Source organism: Elaeis guineensis, chromosome 12, assembly GCF_000442705.2.
Source record: "Elaeis guineensis isolate ETL-2024a chromosome 12, EG11, whole genome shotgun sequence".
Taxonomy (NCBI): Eukaryota; Viridiplantae; Streptophyta; class Magnoliopsida; order Arecales; family Arecaceae; genus Elaeis; species Elaeis guineensis.
In genome coordinates this window covers 24,314,621-24,323,089 of record NC_026004.2, presented here as the reverse complement: position 1 = coordinate 24,323,089, position 8,469 = coordinate 24,314,621, and the positions used below count along the sequence as shown (strand labels likewise).

The following is an 8,469-nucleotide window of genomic DNA, read 5'->3' as shown; positions in this document are numbered from 1 at the left end:
TGCATTGCATCTCCATAATTAATCTTAAGGGCAATAACCCATTAACCAGATAAGGTGGGGATTTGATCACCCTTTCTTGGCCCATAAATCACTTCCTTGTATTTGCATAACCTAGACCTTAATTTAAAATCAACTAGACATCAGCCTTAGGAATTTTGAGCTCAATAGGATAAGAAAGCTCTAGAGTTGAACCGAGTGTGGATTGGTTAATTGCTCGGTGTCTAAGGCAAGTGGTTAAAGAAAGTGGTTGTCAATTGATTCCGTTGACTGACCTGGCCAACTCAGTTGGTATCTAAGGAAAGCAACGAGCAGAGAACCTCCCACATCTTACGCTTACCTGGCCGAGTCAGTTAGTCAGTCTTGAGCTTGGAGTGCTCAAAGGCGGACTTGAAAGTTAGGAGCTGTCTAGATCTAAGTTAACCTTAGGATAGAGAGTCTATGATTGTTTAAGTTGATTGCAATTAACATCTAAATATTAACTAATTTCTCCCTTTTCATAGATTTAAGATTCTTAGGTTCTTCTCTTTAGATTTTCTTCATCCTTTTCTCACTTTATTATAAAAATATATATTATAAAAAGAAAATTTTTTCTGTGTTTGCTCTACAGTATAATTGTAAGGTGTATACTTGGCCGTAGATCGTTACGATCAAAAATCTAACTTTTTGATCCAGAAATAGAAAGAACCTTTAGAGCCAACAGACGTAAAAATATGGACCGAAATCAGGAGAATGATCCACCCAAGCAATTGAAGGAGTACTTTACTCCTTCCACATATACCTACTCTCCTTGTATTCAAGTGCCCCCTGTGGAGGCCACTCAATATGAAATTAAGTCCAGTATAATCCAAATGTTACCTTCATTTTATGGACTTAGTAATGAGGATCCTTATAAACATCTTGAAGAATTTTTTGAGATATGCTCAACTGTCAAAATTCACAACTTCTCCGATGATGCTCTTAGGTTGAAATTATTCTCTTTTTCACTTAAGGACAAAGCCAAATACTGGCTACATACTTTGGATTCCATGACTATATCAACCTGGGACCAGCTGCAAGGAGAGTTTCTCAAGAAATATTTTTTCATAGGAAAAACTAATCAAATAAGGAAAGCCATAACTAGTTTTTCCCAATTAGATGGAGAAATGTTTCATGAAACATGGGAGAGATTAAATGACCTTATTAGAAAATATCCCCACCATGCTGTACCCAAGTGGCAGTTAATCCAATATTTTTATGATGGGCTCTCTGAAAGACATCGACAAATGGTCGATGCATCATGCGGTGGGACATTTATGCTGAAAAGTGAGGATGAGGCATGGTAACTGTTTGAAATTTTAAGTGAAAATTCATTACATCATATGTCTGCCTCTATTAGAGATAAATCCATGTTAAACCCAAAAAGAGGTAGAATATATGAAGTAGGAAATGCCATAGATATCCATCCAAAGGTAGATGAATTGTCCCAAAAATTAGATCGTCTTCTAAATACCGGACAATCCCCGATTCCACCTAATCCAATCCAAGAAGTTTGTGCATTGTGTGCAAGTCCGAACCATTTTGTTAGTGAATGCCCAGCCGTACCTCAATTTTCTGAGTTTGTGCACGAGCAGGTTCAGCAAGTCCAACAAGCTCGCAGATCAGGAAACGATCCATATTCGAACACTTATAATCCCGGCTGGAGAAACCATCCAAATTTTTTCTGGAGACCACAACCAGTGGTTGGTCCTGCCACACCTCGATCTCAATATCAAGACCCAACATATAAGCATGGACCATACCATCAATTTTAAAATATTTCTCAACCGTCTACTACTGGTCACAGCTCAGCTTTTGAGGAAAAAGTCCTGAAAGCACTAGAACGATTAGAAGTCAACACTCAGACCCTTAACTCCCACACACAATCCATTGCTAAGCTAGAGATCCAAATAGGTCAACTAGCAACTGCATTCAGTAGGAGGGAAGGAGGAAAATTACCTAGCCAACCCGAGAGCAACCCAAGAGGACAATTTGTGATTGAGAGTTCTAATACCCCAGAAGCTTTTTCTGAACATGCCAAATCAATCATGACTCTGAGAAGTGGGAAGGTCATTGAACACACTAGTAAAACCAATGAGACTGACCCTAAACCTCAACCGAATCCAAATCACCCAAGAACAAGGAGGACCTAAAAATAGAGAAGGAACCAACTGCACCGGAATCATCTTACTTGCCTAAAGCCCCATTTTTGGATGCCTGAAAGCCCCTATTCCTGCAAATAAGAAGGGAGGAAAACTTGATGAGATGTTGGAATTGTTTAAGCAAGTCCAAATTAATCTTTCCCTTCCAAATGCAATCAAACAGGTCCCTGCTTATGCCAAATTTTTGAAGGATTTGTGCACCCAAAAACGAAAATCTAGATCACAAATTTCAAAAAAAATACGTCTCACTGAACAGGCTAGTTCTGTTTTCCAGCATGCCACTCCTCCAAAGCTTAAGGACCCAGGAGCCTCCATCATTTTCTGTGTTATAGGAGATTATCACATTGAAAAAGCTCTTCTAGATTTAGGAGCAAGTGTGAATCTTTTACCTAGTTCGGTGTATGAACTTTTTGGATTCGGAGAACTGAAACCCACATCAGTCACATTATAGTTAGCCGACAGATCAATTAAGGAACCACGTGGAATGCTTGAGGATGTCTTGGTCAAGGTAGATGAGTTTTACTTTCCAGTTGATTTTTTGGTTCTCGATATGGAATTAAGTGGCAACCCCAGACAAATTTCCATTATCTTAGGACGATCTTTCCTAGCTACGGCGAATGCATGCATCAATTGTAGGACAGGAGTCATGGACGTATCGTTTGGGAATAAGAAACTGAGACTGAATGTGTTTGGTGCTTCCCAAGGACCATCAATGGATAGTTGCTTCAAAGTAGATACACTAGAAGATATTATAGAAGATGCAACACCCACAATTCTAGCACCTGACCCCTTAGATCTTGCTTGGCTCACTTTGGAGTGTATGACTTTAAGGGATATATGAAAGAAGTTAACATATTGTTGGATACACCACATGATAAAACCACTCCTCCATGGACAATCAAGTATGAGCCATTGCCCATCTTTTGTTGGTTTTATTACATATGACGTCTGGCTGAAGACGTAAAATTTAGCGCTTTTTGGGAGGCAACCCAAATTTCTTCTATCTTGTTTTAACTGATCATCATTTTTTTTAAAGAATAAAGGACCACTCTGTATGGAAGAGTCTGTTAATAAACTTGACATCTGGCTGAAGACATAAAACTTAGCGCTTGTTGGGAGGTAACCCAATAATTTCATATTTTTTTTACTTTACCGCAGCTGTAGGAATTTAGAACAAGAGCTTATTAATCAATGAAGCTATCTTCAACTTCCGAAGTAAAATTATCCCAGGTGCACTCTCTCCTTTTATTTTCTTTGCTTTCTTACTTCATTGAGGACAATGTAGATTAAGTTGGGAGGGGAGGAAATTAATCAAATCCTCGAGTATGGTCAGAAATAATTAGTTTTGTGGATTCAAATTTTATTAGGCATCCTAATAAATGAATGATTAACGGTCAAGATAATTTTAGAGATACTGAGGAATAAATTATTAAGAAAACCCAATGAATGGTAGGGTTCAAATTAGATCAAATTTTAGGAGTGATTCTACAAACCCTCTTCTTACTGATCTCAATAAAGAATCTGCTTCATGAGAAATTGGGTGGAAAGATCGAGGTATGCAAAAAAAAAATTTTTCTTAAAAAAAAAAAAAAAAACATTGGTTTTCTACTGAGTAACCGGGCCCTTTCGCCTAAGTAAGCGTTGTGGTTCGCGTAAAAAGATAGGCAATGTTATATAATAAAAAAAAAAGTAATAATAATAATAATAATAATATATATATTAAGGAGACTAAATTGCAAGAAGATAATAAATCTCTTTCCCATTAAGTTAGAGGATTTAAAGAGTAAAGTGGGGAGTTGGTGAAAGAAAAGCTCTAAAATTTCTTTAGTTAATACTCAACCATTAATTGGGTCAAATTGATAATCCAATGAAATATCTCTTTAATGGTCTGACCAAGTATCATCTACCTTTTGGGATGCCTAACCTAATTTTTGATTCAAAATCGAGTCGGTACACAATGCTGATATATCTATTTTACTCGAGGATGAGTAAAATTCAAGTTGAAGGGTGTGATAAACACTTAATTTAAGTCATTTAAAGCAGAAAATCATATTTAATTTATTTTATTTATTAAGAATTTGATGCTTCTTTTTATGTTTTACAGGAAAGATGATCGTCGATACAAAGAGTCCGATTCATAGATCAAAAAGACTCAAGTTTGAAAAAATTTGGACTTAAAATAAAATTAAAATAAAAGAAAGACGCATCCGGTATTATAGAAAATAAAGATACTATGCAAGGAATCTAAAAGGATATAAATGTCATTGTAAAGAAACAAAAGTTTCTTTTTGGTATGTAAAAAGATTGGTTCACGTTAAATTTTCCTGGGCGCAAGTGAATGTGGGCAGCATGAGCTCGTGGGCGCGCGTGAACGTGGGACGCGTGAGGCAGGACGCGGCATGAGCTCGTGGGCGCGCGGGTGAGCGTGGATGCGGGCGGGACGGATGCGAGCGGGACGGATGCAGACACAGTGGCGAGCAAATTAAAAGAAAAAATTTTTATTTGGAAATATCTCAAGTGAAAAAATTTATATTTTTTTTTAGTCCCACATCGGAAAATCATGTAAAACTCCTCTCCCCTAATATCTATAAAAAAGCTTTTGTACTCCCATTAGAGGGGGAGCCCAAAAATTCTTCTAGAGCCTTGCATAGAGGAATAGAAAGGGACTACTTCATGAGCAGCTAGGCTGGCAGTCTCGGGAGTGGAGAAGAAATTTTGTAACGACACAGAGATGGTTTATTGTTCTAAACTTTCCTGTATTTCTTTATATGCAATAAAGATTATGCTTTTTATTTAAATTATCATGAGTTCTTTATTTGCTTCCTTTCATATGCTTTTATTTATATTTTCTTGTTAGATTAATATTAGGAACAATTTTTACTTTCTGGAGACACGCCGTGATCTACGGATACGGGGCGTGCCGAGGAAAGAAGAGTTGTTTACCTAGTACTTTTTGGAGACGCACCATGATCTACGGGTACGGAGCGTGCCGAAAAAAGATAGGTATTTTTTCTAAGATTAATCACATCTATTTAGTTAAAAAAAGAGATACAACTCTGCTAGTGCAAATTAATTCAAAACTCCCAAGTTCTTTATTCTCTAATTACCTCAATTTTAAGATAATTTATTTTCTAAATCAAAAACAACGCTTCTTTCTTTTATCTTGCAATCTCAACTTAGCCCAAGGTCCCTGAGGATACGATCTCGACTCATCCTACCTACGTAGTGAGTAGAGTTATTTTTGGTGCTATCAACGACTATGCATCAGGAGGCTATGACTTAGTTATCAATATAACTGAATCATTTTTAGGACCTAATAATTTTTTTTTTGAGAATTTTATTAAAGAATAGATGAGAAGAAAATATCCAGCCAATTTCAATCCTCCCACTGACTTCACTAAGTCAGATTAAAAAGGATTTACTTAAAGCTGGCATTAGGAGTACCTAAATTAGTCAAATTGATTTACCTAATGACATGGGTGAGCCCTAATCACCAAGTGATCTAATCAAAACCTAATTCACCAGGTTGGCCAGGTAAATGAGATCAGTGGTGGGGATAAGCTATTAACTCGTCAGAGATCGAATCACTGCGAGTAGCTCCCGCTTAAAAATCACTGGTCAAACTGCCAAACTTACCTTAGACACCAACCGATTCATTAGTTTTAATTTGATCAACTTAGTAAATAGGATTCCACCGCATAACCATGAATTAAGTCCATCTTGGTCTAGTTAAAGACATGGACCCATTCAACTACAACTATTGGAGTTGAGTCTAGAGTATCCTTGACCTAATCTAATTCAACTTTTGATTAGATTTGACCAATTACTCTAATTTAGTCCATTTCTTTAAGCTAACCTTAGGTCTAATCCAATTATGGACCTAATCCATCTAACCCATTGATCCATAAGTTTATGCAATTGTCTTAGGTCTTAATTCATAATTCTAGACCTACTAGACAATACTTAATTCTTTTAATTAAGTATTTGGACTGATGGGTCAGGGTTTGGCATTTCGAAAATAATTTTCAAATTTGAAAGGTTTTATTTTCTGTTCACCAAATATGTTGACTTATTATACAAATATATCAGCACATTTCATAAATAGCAATCCTATGGCTAATTACATAACAGAAAATAACTCAATCAAAATAAATCATGAATATTTCTTTCGCTGCTTCATCTGCATGGGATATAATCGCATCGGTACCCCTACCGCCATAGGAGACCCCATCGAATGGGAAGAGAGAGCCTTTAAACCCTACTTTTCTCCTATGACCGGACGGCCATGGCAACCAACCCAATTCGATTACTTGCTACTTGGATCAAGTATATCTAAATATACCAATTTCAAAATTTAAATTTTAAATTTTAAATTTTGAATTTCAAATTTCAAATAAATTTTAAATTTTAAATTTTTGAATTTTAAATTTTGAATTTTAAATTTTAAATTTGAAATTTCAACCAAATTTCAAATTTTGAATTTCAAATTTTTGAATTTTGAATTTCAAATTTCAAATTTTAAATTTCAAATTTTTGAATTTTGAATTTCGAACAACTTTTAGAATTTAAATTTTAAATTTTAAATTTTAAATTTAAACTTTTAGATTACAACTTAATCTATGCATGCAAATATATATATCATATCTAAGAACCCGCTCTGATACCATTTGTGGAAAAAATTCAGTGCAGGGGTAAAATGATAATTTTAAAATTTTTTCAAAATTATTATTTTACAGTGAAAATTATTAATTAATCTAATTAATTAATAAAAATTTATCCTATACTAGAATCTAAATATGATATATAGCATACATGCATTTAAATTTAAAATTCAAATTTGAACAGTAAACACTTTACTGTAATGTGTTCAGAACACAATACCTTTGTGCGGATAGTAGATCGCCGTAATCTGATCACCGTCGGGAGAGTCTGATCATCATGATGCAGCCACACAGTGTGTCTAACCTCTACGGATCGTCCACACGAAGCTTTCGGTCTGATCGACTCCTCACGAGTGCTAGCTCGTTGTAGAGCCCTTTCGACGGCCGATGCTGATCGAACTCCTTCGATCGATGTTTGTCGATTCTTTGGATACTCTGGATCATCAGCAAACATGCTTGAGAGGATGTTGAAGATCTCTTTAAAATTTGGTGGGCTCACGACACTCGTAGCTCACCTTTTCACTTCCCGAACTCCAGGCTGAAACCCTGAAGAACTCACTAAAACCATGCGCACACTTTTTCTTTCTTTTCTTTCTTTTTCTCTCGGAAGGATATAGACCTTCACCTTGCACACAAAGATTTCTCACGCCCAGATTTTCTCTTCAAAATTTTTCTTGCACACGCCTCACTCTTCTCCTCCTTTTAAAACAATGTCAAACGTCTTATCCACGTGAGAGGATAAAGATGAGTAATTGCACATTTGAATTCAAATCAAATTTTGAATTCAAATGGAAATCAATTTATCCCTATCCACTAAGGGCGTGAGAAGAGGAGGGTGTGGCTTAATTTGTGTGTGAGTGATTTCATGAGAAATATTTTCTCGTGTAATAAATGGAGCGCTAAAAGAGGATAAGGTCAAGGCGCTAAGATTGGTTGCTCATTCAAATTCAAACTTTGTTTTGAATTTGAATGGCCAACCAATCATCCTTATCCACTCATTTGGTGCATTAAAGTAGGGCGTGAGGAGGGCTTTGCATGAGAAAAAATTCATGAGAACTTCCTTCTCGTGAATTCAAATGGGTGCAGTGGAAGTGAGGTGGCGCAGGGAGAATGGGTCAAGGTGGTTTCATTATTTAAACCAACCTAATTGAACCAAATAAGTTAGGCCCAATTAGACTAATTTAAACCCAACTTAATTAGGCTTAATTAGGCTCAATAAAATCCTAATCAAATTAAGAATTGATTAAGCCCAACCCCTGATCAAATCAGGGACCAAACCATCTCGACGATTAGGTCAACTCTTAACCTAATCGGGTCAAACCCAACTAAATCCAATTCAATTGGACTTGATTCAAAAATAATTACTCAATCAAATTGAGTTAATTAGCAATCAAATCACTAATTAAATCTCTCATAAATATTGAGTCCAAATCCGATGGGTAATCGGATATCAGAATTCATCGATATGTAACCCTGATCGAAGAGTCCCAAACTAGTGGGACTCTTGACCCCGGTACCCAAAATGTGTGGGACTCATGATCAGAGAATTTTGATTCTCGATCACAGAGTCTCAGACATGTAGGACTCATAGTCCACGAGTATTAGGACTCTTCATCAGCCATCAGATCAGA

General features: G+C 36.2%; 1 non-coding gene across 1 annotated transcript; it reads right to left on the bottom strand.

Annotated features, from left to right (window-relative positions):
* Nucleotides 1-1,097: 1,097 nt before the first annotated feature.
* Nucleotides 1,098-1,203, bottom strand: LOC140852979 (small nucleolar RNA R71). The gene has a single exon (XR_012136056.1). It is a non-coding gene; the product is annotated as a small nucleolar RNA R71 (small nucleolar RNA).
* Nucleotides 1,204-8,469: the final 7,266 nt, after the last annotated feature.